Here is a 15,090-nt window from a genome sequence, read left to right as displayed (position 1 = left end):
AAATGCTCACCATTTTTGTTTCAGAACTTTACAGTTGGTTCTTTATATTATATTGCTATTATTTAAACGCTTCTTTTATTAGCAAAACTGGCTGATGACATGAATTCATCAGATTTGTCTCTTAGGAATCACAGAGAAACTCAGAATTGCCAGTTACCTTGAAGTTAAAGATAGCAGGAATCCTGTATTTAGTTAGGGGAGTAAGTCAAGTCAACATACACTGAGAAACCAATTTAAATTTACAGCTTCTTTTTTTTTTTTTGCAGGTTTTTGAGTTTTAGCCTTTGTTCAGCCACATTGGATTTGTAATAAAGGAGGAATAATTGAGAAAGAGGCTTTTGACATAATACGTGGATGTTCTTTCTTGCTCCTTCTTAAAATAAGCTGAGGACAATGCCCCCATACATGATAAGGAATGGGGCAGCCTTGAAGTTAATTAAGGGCTCTGTTCCTGTGCTGTTTAACTCTTGATAGCCAAGTGTCTGCATTGACAGATGCTGTCAGGTTGTGTCACAGTCTAACGGGTAAGGATATTTTATCTGTGGCCATAAAATATAGTCAGCAGATACTTACCTATTGGTGGGAAGAAACATCTGTTGAGGGGGCCGTCTGGTTTCTGGGCAGCAGTAATTGCTTGAGCCCTGAGGCCATCTGAGCTCTGGTCTCTGGTGGGCAGCATGCTCTGCAGCTGATGAGGCAAGGACAGTTGGGTTTGTTTTCGGTTTACAGCTTTCGATTCTAAAAGCAGAACCCATGAAAGTGAGTGCAATTTAATTAATTCACAGGCATACTCTGGCTGTTGTGTGTGATGGTACTACTGATTACTGGAGGAGCTGATTTTTGGTGTTTTAAAGTGTGTTCGTGTCAAACTGCATTGCAATTCTTCTAAAGCCAGAATGCTGAATGCATGGTGACGTTCTCCTATCAAATAATTTCTGTTATTGCCAAGTTCATTGCTAGGGGATGAAGCTAGGACATGAATGAGCAAGGAAATTTACCCAAGCTTAGGCACTAAACAAAAAAGAGAGCTGGGGAGAAGAAGTAGACAGGAAGCATCTCGGTGTCTCTGGGCAGCTTCTCTGCTTGAGGCAAGAAGAGCTCTGGCTGCTTTATTGGTGTGAAACTGAGGGCTAATGACCTGACAGTATTACTGGTTTCTGACAAGGAACTACTCTGTTCATAGTGTTGCTTTGGCTAACGGAGTATTTTTAGTTAAGTCATTTGGAATGGATTGGCCCATGCCGATGTCATTTTCCTACTGAGCTCTGCGAAACATATTTGTGGTCTTAATCCAGTTCCTAATGGAATGTGCACACATCATAGCAATGGTCTGTTACAAAGCACCAACTTTGTGTAGGGAGCTGTGCGCAGCTGAAAAGGTGATTCACTTTTCCATTGATAGGTGTGGTTGTGGACAACCACAGCCTTGAGCCAAATACCTCCGTGAGCTGATCACGGTGCCTAGTGAGAAGTGCAAGCCGTGTGGGTTCCTACTTAAAAATAAATTATTGGTTATAAAGAGTAGAAAATAGTCTATTCTGGGTGCTGATGTAGTATTTCCTCCTCCAAGAGTAATAAGAAATAACTGATAATATATGTTTACATTTATTGATCGTAAATGTTCTGATATTAAACTTGCTTAGGCACCCACGTAACAGACGTCCTGTTAAGATTTACCTCTGTATGACTATAAAGAAATGCAATATATTAAGTGGAATAGCAGCCTCTGGGGGGAAAAAAAAAACTTTCCTATCACCAGCTGAAAGAACTCCTGCACAGAAAGCAGAATTTGCAGTTGTACTGACAGCTTTGTTCTTAAATGAAAATAATAGTGAATTATGAAGTTGTAAAATTGTTTTCACAATAATATTTTGCTTTTATAACTCATACTATTTCACTTAGTAGCTGCCTGGCTCCAGTGCAAGTTACATAACATGATGTTATGAATATGATGCCTCAACTTTTTATCTAGGGAATTAATTTAAGGGCTCTAAACTTTCCAATCACACTTTTTTTTTTGTTCCAAATACAGTCTATTCTCTCTGCTTGGGGAAAAAAAAAAAACATCAGGCAAACTACTTTCTTGTAGTACTCATATTGCTCTTTATCCATGCTAATAGAATTTGTTTTACATGGAACCTCAAAATAGTGCAGAGTGCAGTGTGCTGTCTGAAGTCAGCTACGTGAAACAAATTAGGAGAGCGGATCTGCTGTGTGTTAGCTGATCAATCTAGCATTAGCGAGGATTTTCCACTGTGTGTTTTAGCACCAGCACAGACAGATGAATTATTAACATCAGTATCATTCATCCCCAGTTAAAGTTCTTTTCTAAACAAATTTCCTCAAATGAATCGGCAGTAACTTAAACTGACGTATTAGGATTACTTGAGTCATCAGTAAAATGGAACCACACCTGGGCTGTAATAGAGCAGATGAGATATAATCATATTCATCCCATTAATTCCTAGTTAGTGTGTATTTTAGAACACTTGAAGGATGTTTCCTTTCAGGGGTTTCCTCCAGCTTTGTGAGAGCTGCTCGCTCATTAAGTGAATCACCTCCTTTTCTCTTGTTGCTCTGAGAGCTTGAAGTGAAAGCTCACGACTTTTTCAGAGGAAAAACTGTATAAATGACCAGGGAAGCTCCTGCTGTGTGTTTGCCACTGACAGATTCCATCTAAGCTGTCTTAGACTACAGAATATCTATTTTCCAGTCTTAGGCTACAGAAGAAGCCTCTTGTGAATTACTGTCCCGCGACATCTGTACTCTCGCAAAGCCAAGTTACATGAGTACTTTGCAAGCTTCAGGTCTTGTGTGATCCCTGTGGTTCTCTGTCTGATGATCTGCATCAGAGGTGCTTGCACCGCCTTCTCCAGCCTGTGTTAGAAGGCTCTCTGTTCCCTTTGCACCATCAAAGCCCATTCTCTCTCCTGTTAAGCAACGCTTGTGACCTCTTTTCCCTTAGGCTGCATCCCAAGAAAATCTTTAGAAACACATCAGTTCTTTCACTGCCTCATTTGAACACTTCAGATGAAACTTTGTCCTGAACCCATTTCCTTAACTGCACTTACCCTGGTCTAGATTTCTCACAACTTCTACATGTTTCCACATCATTTTCCTAAGGCTTGAGGGGCTTCAAATGGGGGCTTTGCCACTGTTGAATTTCCAGATCAGTGAGCAGGTGGTGGGTGAAACCATCCTGTCAATTTTAAGAATAGGGAAACTACACATGCAGCTGCATGCAAACGTGACCCTGCAGGTAACAGAGGGTGTTGGAAATGAATGTTTGGGGTTGTATCTGTGTCAGATAGCTCACCAATAATATCTCCACATCTAGTTTTCAAATCTGAATTCAGCTTCCCACCTTTCTTTACTCTTTCACCACAGGATCACCTTTTGATGAATAAGTACAGTACAACAATTAAAACCACATGTAGTTAAAAGAAGTTCAGTGTTCAGGCATGAAGATAAGAAAGGTAAAAGGATAAAGACAACTGGAAGCTCAGTTCTGTGTGACCTGCTTTTGAGTAAACAGCACTATATTCCACAGTCAATTATCCCAAAAGTACAGTGTGTTCTGCTGCCAAAAAAAGGTTGTCAGATAGAAGTGGTTACTCAAAAGGACACATGCACTGGAGTGAACATTAGTCTATTGTACTCAGTATAATATTATACCAACAGGGCTGTTTTGTCGCTGGCTTTTTTTTGTTGTTGTTTTAATTTTTGACCACAGACAAGATTATGCAGCTTTTCAATATTATTTTATAAACATCTAATTGCAGGCTTCAGTGAGAGGTGCAGGCATTGCTAGGGAAATCAAATAAGGTATGCTCTGTGCAGCCCAATAATAAGGCTTCCAATACAAAAGTGGAAAAACAAGTCATTAGTTACAACCATCGAACGGAAGAGGTCTAATGGGAGCCACAGGATAAACATTCCATTTTATTATGTCTTCGTTACGTGTTTTGCAAGTCTCCGTGGTTATAAATTAAAATTGCTTTTTGCAGCAGTGGCTGTAAAAAGTTCAAAATCTGTGAATGCACCTTTTATTTTTATTTATATCACAATGGGATGCTACAGCAAAATTAACTTTTTTCTCCGTTTTTTGTTAGTTAAAAGATGCATACAAATGAATATCTGAAGGCAGCACTCAAGTGCTCTTTTTTTTTTTTTGTAAATCAAGATGGTATCAATTTAAAATGAATGAGAAAAGGTGGGGGAGAACCAAACATCCCAGATAAATGAACTTCTTTGGCATTACACGAGCAGGTAGCATCTGATGTTTGTTTATAAATTTAAATTATTGCTAGTGGAGAAGTCCAGAGCATGCTGCACAGACAGATGAGAGGGGGGTTAAACTTAAGAATACATCAGTGACAGAGGGGAAAGCTTTCCAGTGCTCCTCTGCATTTGGGTTGGCAGCCTTGAAGCCCCTGATTACCAGCTGAAATTGGTGACAGGACAGGGTTTTCCCATGCCTTCTCTGCCTTCCGAGCAGACAGATGTACTGCTGACTAAGGGAATGCATCCAACCTCTGAATCTCCACTTTGTGCTCTTTTCTTAACCTTCCAGCGAAACAATTAATTTGTTTTTTAATTCAGTTTTTGGAACTCTCTGCCTCAAGGTAACAGGCTGAGATTTGTAGAGTGGAAGTTTGTGGTCTTTGGAAACATCTGTTTCTCCTTTTAAAAAGGATACGAAGGATATGCAGCCATATAAACCCTCATCAACCCTTCTGCTTCCATTTAGGAGCTAATCATTAACACTGGGACTGCAGAGGCATCTCCTAGGAGGACAGGCTCTCCCGTACCTGCACAGGAGACTGGTGGCTTTCACCTTGAAAACCCTCAGTGTCAGCAAATTACTTCAGAGCTGTAGTTCCCAGTCTATGAGAGCCTGTTGTCAGAAGCTTAAATTCATTATGCGGAGGCCTGCACTTCCAAGGGAAGAAAAAAAATGATATGCAAATTAAGAGGAAGAGAACTATTGCTCTAGGGACTTTCTTACTCTGCAACATTAGCATTCCCCATGTGCCAGTGAGAAGGCAAGCCAAGGTGGCCTGGCTAGGGCTGGGAATTCCTGCTGTGGAGGGGGATGAGGTTCATGAGCATCCTTCTTCAGGGACAGGACAAGAAGTGTCTCCAGACAGGGACCTCAGCTCCTCACTGGGATGGATCAGATCAAAGCGAAAAAGGATGTGTGTTCCTGAGTCTGCGTGGTCCTTCTCCTGCTGCTCCCTGGTTATCACCATTATCATTTTGCTAGAGTTGCTTAATAATTGTTCTAAATATGAGATAATGTCAGGAAATAACACCGTGGGACCTAATTGTTTTTCTATCATCTGGTAATTAAAAAAAAAAGTGTGCTTAGTGCCGAGGGACCTGTTTTGGAGTAGAAACCTGAATTTTTCTATACAAGCTGAGTTCCTGCAAACTTTGCCTCCCACTGTGCTGACAATTTCTGAGAAATTATTTTATTTCCCATTTTAGATGTCGGACAGTGACTCAGTGTGCCCTGGAAATACTATCATTCTAGCAATTTTCTCATGTGGTGGCTCAGCTTAATGTCAGAGAAATGGGTAGTTATGAGTCCAGACACTAGAATGTCGGACTTAGGTTCTAAAAATACATGTTTGGTTAACTTTTAGTTGTCAACAACTTTTCTACTGTCTCACACGCTAGGAAATTGAATAAGTGGCCTAACGCAATCCCAGGCACATTCAGTAGAGGTACCTACAGAAAGTTGGGTGTGTAGGTAATGCAGATAAACGATGGTGCCGCTTGTGTTGTGCATTGAGTATACTTTGCTGTATGGAAGTGGAAGAGTAAACAGTTTGTTAAGAAGAGCAAGTGAGCAAATGTGGGTCTGGATAGACCTCGCTAGTGTGTCTGAATTCTCAAATGTCTCATTTCTGACTTTAGGCAAGGCAGTTCAATATTTTTGCCTCTTAGTTTCCTGTGTAAAACAGGTATAATGTTTGCCTCCTGTATCACAGTGGGGGTTTTGAGACTTGATTGTCTGCAAAGTAGTTTTAAAGTCTATAAATGCAAAATGTTATTCTTGTTTTCTTTGTGAAAGGCAATTGGAATCATGTGCATAGCCTCTCACAGCAGGCAGAGTGGTTATTTGCAGTGAAAGATATTTTTGCACCTTTGTATGGAAACTAAGAAAAGACCTCTCAAAACTGTGGGTATTCAAATTAAAAACAGTTAAAATTTATCATTTATGTAGTTTTTTTATACTTTCAGAGCCCTCTTATCAATCTTAACTAAATTCTCCACAAAGCCTCTGTAAGGTATATAGCTGTATCCTGCTTTTATAGTCATTTCCCCATACTCACAGAGGGAAAGTAGCTGTGCCAGGCTCACATGAGCAGTGGCCACGTGGTTTTCTCCTCCACTGGTCTATGTCCCGATGCAGTGTCACAGGGACAGTGAGGTACCTGTGCTGGGGAGATAAAACGGTCGTCTCAGAGATTGAGAGTGATTTAATTAACCAAGCCATAGAGTTTTAAGGACGAATTAGCTCTTGGACCACGTGATATATACATGCTAGCCTTGAGGAACAGCATTCTGACCTTGTCTGAGCCTGAAGACTTTGGTGAAGAGACAGTACCATGGCCTAAGTGCCTGGCACTCCTGTTTTGTTGCCAGGCAGGAGGAAAGGCGAGTGAAATCAGGCACTGCTACCAGCCTCCTGGGCTTCTCTGTTACTGGCACATCCATGTGTTTTATGCAAGCTAGGTACAAGGAATGCGGGAAGTGAGGAGGAAGATGAATGTTGTTGCCCTGGTGTTCAGGATTGTTCAGCCACTCTTAAATGGCTCATCTGACGTTTGGTGGCTGTGTTGTGCCCCACTCTGTTTTAGAAGGCTGTAAAACAAACACATTTGCAGCTGAAATTAAGCTATCTCTGTGTGTGTGAGTGTGAAGTCTGGAGCAAGAGTCTTATGGGGAACAACTGAGGGAACTGCGATTGTTTAGTCTGGGAAAGAGGAGGCTCAGGAGAGACTTCATCACTCTCTCCTTCAAAGGAGGTTGTGGCAAAGCGGGAGTTAGATTAGCCTCTGCTCTCAGGCAACAGTGATAGGACAAAAGGTGATGGCCTCAAGTTGTGCCAGGGGAGGTTCAGGGTGGATAGGAAGAGTGGTAATGCACTGGCACGGGAGGCTGTGGAATCACCATCACTGGTGGTGTTTAAGGAAAAAGGTAGATGTGGTACTTAGGGGCATGGTTAATGGGTAATGGTGGTAGGTGGACGGTTGAACTAGATGATTTTAGAGGTCTTTTCCAACCTTAATGATTCTATGATTATTTCCAGCTTTTGCAAATTTGAGACAAGAAACCAGAAAAAGAAACATACAAAGTTGCCTTAGTAGATGCAACGCTATATATGCAAAACATGTATACATTGCATGCATGGGATGCTATTTTAGCAGTGAGTTTGATCTATCCTATGAACGCACTTGGAAACACACAACGTAGTTTACCATTTTGTGATGCATATATTGGGCCAGAGTGATGTCAGCATAGTTGTATTAACTTTGAAGCAACTGTGTTGATTTAATTAAGCTGGGAGTATGGATCAGAGGTTCTGTCATCTGAGGTGCTCAAACAACGACTAGGAGGCTGAGTAAATCACAGTGTAGCCTTTTTACTTGGCGGCTCTCTTCCTTTCCAAAACATGTAACACATTGCACCTATTTCTGGTATTACAGTGACTTTATGCTTACCTTCAGGGGAATCCGTACCTTATTCATATTGGTACATGGGAGCTTTTGGACTTTTGTATGCTTAACACTTCTTGATAAGTTCTTTTATGAGAATGGACAAAATGTTGGCTGCAGTAGAAATTCTGAGCAAACTGAATTTTACTTTCTGTATAACAAAGAAGAGAAGGCTCTAGGAAGACCTGATAGCGACCTCTCAGTACCTAGAGTGGGGCTATAAGAAAGAAGGAGACAGACTCTTTAGCAGGGTCTGTTGTGATAGGACAAGGAGAAGTAGTTTCAAACTAGAAGAGATTTAGTTTGGATATAAGGAGGAAGTTTTTTATAGTAGGGTTTATAATGTGCTGGCACAGGCTGTCCGGAGAAGTGATGGATGCCCTGGCCTTGGAGACACCCAAGGTCAGACTGGATGGGGCCTTGAGCACCTGATGGAGCTGTAGGTGTCCATGTTTATTGCAGGGATTGAACCAGATGTCCTTTAAGGGTTTCTTCCAACTCAAATGGTTCTGTGATTCTATTAACTGCCTGATATGCTTTGAGCCTGGGTTTTAATGCGAGGTTTCAAAAACCCACATACATTCATGCATGTTTAGGCACATACTGGCTGGGTAATGCACTTGTAGAGCTCTGTCCCTGTTCTCAAAGTTGGCTGTTCACCTGTGATTTCTGCTCTTATCCAGTGAGTTCACAGTACTGTAAAGTTGAGGACTTCAGTTTTCAGACTTCAGCTGAACATGGGTGAAGAGAAATGTTCATCCAAACTGTGGTTTAGTGCAAATGGCTTAATGTCAGTCTTTGGTGCACTGAACAAAGAATTCACCAGTACAGTTAAGTTAGACTGCTTGAGCAATATATTCCCTTCCCTCTCCCTTGGAGTTACCACAGATGAGCTGTCCCACACTGGTTTTCCATCTGCTCCCATTCTTTCTTCATTGTGACTGGTGGGGTCGCAGGGAAGAAGGTTTCTGTCTGCAAGCAATGAAGGACTAGGAGTGAGAATGCTTTTATAAAATAGCTGAATAGCTGACAGATGGAGGAATCAAGCTATGCTTGTGTTAATTAACATGCCCAGGTCCAGAGACTGACTGAGTTGGTGTTGAAGTGGGGAAGTGAAGCCCAGGGTTTTGACATGCAGTCATCTGTGCTTCCTATTAAAAGGAGAAGTTGTGAAGGCACTTGTCAGGTCTGGGTGTGGTTGTGTGGGGCCATCCAAACTGACAGATCCAAGTTTCAGTGAGTCTTTTGGTTTTCCTTTGTGTCCCTGGTGCGCTAGATGGTCAGAGAGGCTCTGAGGGAAATGAGCATATCTGGGCATTATCCTGGGAGCTTCAGGGTGCTGGGGCTGGGCAAGAAGCTGCATTCACAATGTCTTTCAGGTGATGCCACAGAATGACAGTTGTCTCTGAGTGGGATGTGCAGGTACGGGGCAATAAGCAAAGCAAACACTATGGCTGTGTGTGTGTTTGCATGCCAGAGCACATTGGCCTTGTCAATTCATTTCAGAACACAAGGAGAAGGACGTTGATGAAGGTCACTAGCATTCTTTAGCAAAAGATACTGTTTATTAGGATGCAGCAATTTCTGTGCAGCAATTTCTGTACACCAATGACTAGAGCAGCCTGGCAGCTGAGCGTGCCCCATGTTGCTACTGTGGACGGCACTGTAAGAGCCAATCTCTAGAAAGGCTTTGTGTGTAGCTCAAGGCACAGTCAACCATGGTGCAATTGCTCCCTGTTCTCCATCTCTTGCTGCCACCACCACACACACATGTTGTTCATAAATGTACCTGTCCACTCCTCCTCACCCTACATCTCCGTCTCTCTTAGCACCTAAGAAATAATTTGTTCTGTTGTAAGCAGTGGGCTCCTCACAGGATTGGCCTTCAGCCATTTGTGTTTCAGCAAGGTAACAGGGCCAGGCCTTTGCCACATTTGATGCTCTGTTGACCCAGCAGAGTTTGTCCTGCTTATTTCTTGCAGCAGTGGGTCCCAGCAGTTTATTGCTGTTTCCTTTCCTGTTTCCTCAGCACACTGTTCTGTAATACCAACAGTCCTTGCTTTTTTATTTTTATGTTTTTCTCTCCAAGTCAACAGCCTGTTCTCCTCAGCAGCGCCTGCGGTCCCCTGTGCTACAGGAGGCCATCGCGGGTATCCACAGATGCTTGGCTCACTTTATCTGGGTTATTTGGAAATCTACTGGAGCCACGTATGCAGGTTGGCATCTCTAGTGACCTGCTCATTTTCTCATCAGTGCATGAGCTGTTTAGGTCCCAGTCTTCCCTTTTTGAGTGCCCAAGGAGCTGCTGGCTTTCCTGAGCACTTTTGTTCTCTAGTTCTGGGACTGGCACTTGTGAAGCTGGAGCAGTTGATCTATGTGTATTTACTTTGTTTGCTCTTGTCACACCAGTTCTCCTCTAATTACACTGCTGTGGATGGGAGCCAACAGGAGGAGGACAACTTGTACTGCACAGTGTGAGATGGCACAGTGTGAGGGAGGAGCTCATCCTGCCATTTAAGCAAATGTTTAACATTCACAGGAATGTCTGAAGTGCTCTCCTTGCTCTTAGCGAGCTGGGGCCTGGTTGTGAACAGTTGCAAATAGCTGCTTGTAGCCTTGCATATGAGGTCCTGCATGGTACAAACATACAGCTGTTCTCCGATAGGTCTTCCCTCTGGACGAATGGTGTCCAGGATGCCAAGTTGCCTTTGAGCCAAGCAGCACTTAGGGAGCCCACCAAAAGCTCTCTGATTGACTGAGGCAAATCTACCTTTGAAAATTGAACTAAGGCAATGTGATGACTCAGAAACATCAAGGGATTTTTTTGTTTGTTTGTTCTGAACCACAAATGATCCTGTTTGAGGTTTACCTAGGGTCAAGCTACAAACTATAGAGCCAAACTTTGACTATGCTCATGTTTGGGGCTCAGCTCATTATAAGGAGAGCCAGTCCTAAAGCAGGATACATAATCAGATCTGAATTTCACTTCAGAGCCAAGATCTGTGGCTTCTATGGTTCTGTACTTTCTGTAAAGTACACACTATATCCAGTGTAACACCGGCATGTTACTGGTAAACAAGCAAGTCCCAAAAGTAAACACCAATAAAACAGGAAAGCTTTAAGCAGAATTTAGCTCATAACATTTCCATTATTTTTTATCTTTTTTTCCTAATGTTTTCATCGTCGTCGTCTTGGTGGTGGGGGTTGACTGTAGAGATTTCTTCCAATGTGAGCTGCATGCCACATCTTATGGGCATAGTGTGTCAGAAACGTGCACCTGATTTGGAGGGAAATCCTGTTCATGCACGAAAATAAAACAAGGTTTGTGTAGGAAGTACAAATTGGATTTGTTTTCACCTTAGGTGAGCATAATATTCATGTGGAGATAGGTGGTGCACACTCCTGGTACACAACCAGTTTGTTGATCTTCCTCAAGTCAGTGACAGTAGCTGTAAAGTAGCTGGGAATCCCAGGGAGTAGTGAAGGAAGATTCTTTGCGGCATGTTACATCTCAGGCTGGGGAATGTAACTTTTGCTTTTTGTATCTTCACATGTGATCTTGCATGCTCATAGCTCTCTGTCTTCATTACTGCTTTGCTTTTTTTTTGACTTGTGATCATCTCAGCTTCATTTATAACAACTAACCCTTTTCATCACTCTATCTCTCTGTTTATTTAGTGCTTGACCTTTTGAGTATTTGCTCTAACAGTTTCTCTTTGTGAAATGTTCAACTGCTGAAAACAAGTTCCAAGAAAGGGAATGTTATTTTTGTCTTGCCTACTTGCAATGTTCAGAAGATGTGCCCATGCACCTATCTTTCAATAGGAGTGCACCAAAGCCACTCTTGGCTGTATTGAGGTGCCCAGGGCTTAGGAGTTGGTGTCCTGTAATGGATGTTAATGATTGCAATTTGGGCTGGAAGGCAGCATTAGTACTGGCAGCCATATTCACAAGGGGGTCAAGTACTTTGTTCTGCATCTCCTTTGAAAAATTCACTCTGAGAAATGCATGACTAGACTGGAGTTTATCCAGAGCTGACTACATACATGAACAGCCCTTTCTGCTGTTTGTGGGGCTGGCTATGGGAGAAAGTCCACAGAACTTGCAACATTTAGAAGAATAAGAACAATATTACCTCTTTTCTATTTTCTAGCACCTAAAAGGCAGAGAGATCTAGCATTTTAAAAGAGCCTGTACATTTCTAGTTTTATGCCATCCTTGGCTACAGTCAGAAATAAAATGTAGCAGTATTAGTAGGACAGCAAGGTCTTGGTTCAGTAACCATTCTAGAGGTGACTGTGTTGCCCTCTGAACCACTGACAGGAGTTCCCATTTGAAGAAAAGTATGCAGAAGGTGTTAGCAGGAAAAAAAGCAGAAACTCTGGCCAATGTAGAAGATCAAGCACCTGCTTGGCTGAAAATGCACAGAAGCCCTGTTGTCCAAAGCAAAGCTGGAGGATGAAAGACACAGACAGCAGGATACTGAGGCTTCATGTCTACCACAAACAAAAGAGGCTTGGAAATGATTGTTATTTAGGACAGCACTTCAGGTAGCTCAGTGTTAGGAACTAGGGTAGAGTGACTCTGAAGGGTTTTGACAGAGCTCTAGCATGCAACTTCTCTGCTAAGTGTTTGAGAAACGAAAAACCACAGGGAAATGACTGCAAAACTCCTTTGTCAAAGCTTCGAGAAACCTTCCAGTTTTTGCCTTTTCCAAACTGGTTATGTCAGCCTGAGCTATCACTGTTCTTAAATCTCATATACTACAAAACACAGCAACGTGCAACCTGCAGAGTTGCTTTTTAATGAAGCACTGTTCCTTACTGCCTACAGACTGGTTTTTGCAGGCATAGGACTTGCACTTTGGGTTTGGGTTCTAGAGCCTATCCCTGAACTTGAGAGTCTGAAACATCTTGAAGCAAGAGGTGGTCCTACTGCTCCTTCTGCACCTTATTTATTTAGCAATCCTCTTAAAATTAAGACTGGTTATTAAGAATGACAAAAGCCATGGTTAGATTCTACCTATATGGCTCTGAGAAGAGCCATGAGAAACTATACTTTGTGGTGTCTGATGTCACCATTCGGCTGCACAGTCACCTGCACTGCTGTAACCGCATGGCGCAGGAAACAGCAGTGCATTAAAAAGAGAAAACTTGCTGCTCCCGTCACAGTCATTTCAGGCTGTAAGCCTGGTCTGGACATGTGTTCTGGTGCATAACAACTTTCACTGGCTGTGGGTTCTGGCACCTGCCTCGCACTCAGGTTCTCAACATTCAATCTGTTGATTAAGAGCCACGTTTTATTTAAGTCCTGTGGGATTTGCAGCTATGAGCCAGAGACCTCATAGTAGAGCACGCAAGTGCTGTGCCTTGCAGAGCCTTGTGATCCATCTATGAGTACCAGTAACCTCCCACTGCCACCTGCCCCAAGCCTAGACATGGCTGGGCTCTCCCCCGGCTACTAACTGTTGCTGACACCTGTTTCCCAGTACCTCAGGCATAGCCAGAGAAACCTGCCAGTCTTTGTCTTTTCCAAACTGGCACAGACATAGATACTCCTTCCACGTTGCTGCTGTTATGTATTGATAGTTGTGCTTCTAGGGTTTGGTGAAAGACCAAGCAAGTGAAGCAGCAAGGCTTATACTCAGTGGCTTTCGTTGGGATTTGGGTCATGTTCTAGGGGCAGACCGAAGCATTTAGTACTCAAAATGCCACAAGGCTGCTAAAGACAAAATTTGAACAGCCTTAACTCCTCTCTATCAAAGAACAGCATCTAAGCCAAGCAGCCTCTGTCCTGCTTGCTTTGTGGTGGCTTTACAAACAGGATACTTTGGAGATGGACAGCCTCGTTAGCCCAGCTCTGTTCGTCTGTGACCTTCATCAGAGATGGGACATCATTTCTTTCATGCCCTGCCCTGCAGCAGTAAGGAGAATGGAAAAAATGGGGCAACATTGGCCAATAGTTGTAGGAAAAGTGAGTGCACCCAATGATTGTGCAAAGAAGTGGGGAGGGGGAATAAGGGAACTCCCTGGTGACGGTGGAATATAACTAATAGGTCCCTGCAGCTGTCTGCCCTTCTGGCTGCACTTTGTGTTGATCTCCAGCGTGGAGAGCAGCAGGATAAGCCAAGAGTCTTTCCTGTTGGCATAGAGGAGCAATTTGGGTGTCTGTCTGCCAAAAACATACATTCTTAAGAGAACGGCCAGATGCCTCAGTTCACTGAATGTTAGAAATGTAAAAGCCTCAAGGGACTGTAACTATCTCAGCCCACTCTTGTTGGTGAACTAGATCCCAGTATTCTCCAGGAGCAGCTCTGCTCCAGGGAGGCCTGGTGCTGCCGAACACTTGCTGAGCTCTCATCTGGGTTCCTGTTGGTGTCATGCTATGAGGAAGCCAAGGCTCTTCTGGGACACACTGTCCAGCCAGCACTATCAAGGTGTTTGTCCCGTGCCAAGATTGATATCGAGATATGCAGACCTGTATGGGATGCAAGGAGCTCTATAGTAGAGTTGGGAGGGTTTGAGACCAGTGATGCTTTGTTTCCTCTGTTCTTATTAAGAACAAAATCTGCAGTTTGGTTGCCAAATGGTGAATTTCTTTCTATGATATAAAATCTTGGCCTTGAACCCTGATTTTAAAACACAAGTTGCAAGCAGATCTTTCTCATTAGAGATAACCGTGAAGTTAGAGATTGATACTGCAGCAGTGACACAGCTGTAACATGTTTGTAATCTCTCTTCTCTTTTTTTTCTCTCCTTTGAGGCCAATTTTTTTTTCCTCAGCATTAGATATATACATCTATATTTAGGCTACTGAAGAAGCAGCCCGAGGTATGCTTTTCCATAGCACAATGCGTTTGACTACACTAGGGACTGTAGGGACACAGCAGTTCTGAAAAGATGACCTCTGATTTGGTGTTTACAGATGCATTTCAATGCTTGACTTCACGCATGTGAGTTTTGAAAGTGTTTGACCTAAAGTTCTTTTCCACTCCCGTTTTATTGCAAGCTCTTATCTTGTCATTACTATAGCAGGTTACCATGTTATCCCTGAGCAGCAGCCATCAATAAGTGTCAATTTCTAGCAAATGAATTCAGAAACTTGCCACTATATATATTTTTTTATGACAGCTGTTTAAAGATGACAAAAATCGTAAATCTTCCAGTCTTGTCATTGAGAGTTTATATTGTGTTTGTTGATGAAACAACTTCACAGCTCAGCTGAAGAGGAACCGTAGGGTTTGGGGAAGCAAAAGACATTTGATAGTGTGCAGCAGTCCAAGAAATTGAAGATAAAAAGCAACTTGCTGACATTTTGTCCACATTTCTCCATCCTAGTCAAAGTAAGAGCTTCCCCTTGTCCC

This window comes from Meleagris gallopavo, chromosome 11 (genome assembly GCF_000146605.3).
Source record: "Meleagris gallopavo isolate NT-WF06-2002-E0010 breed Aviagen turkey brand Nicholas breeding stock chromosome 11, Turkey_5.1, whole genome shotgun sequence".
NCBI lineage: Eukaryota > Metazoa > Chordata > Aves > Galliformes > Phasianidae > Meleagris > Meleagris gallopavo.
This window is presented reverse-complemented; position numbering follows the sequence as displayed.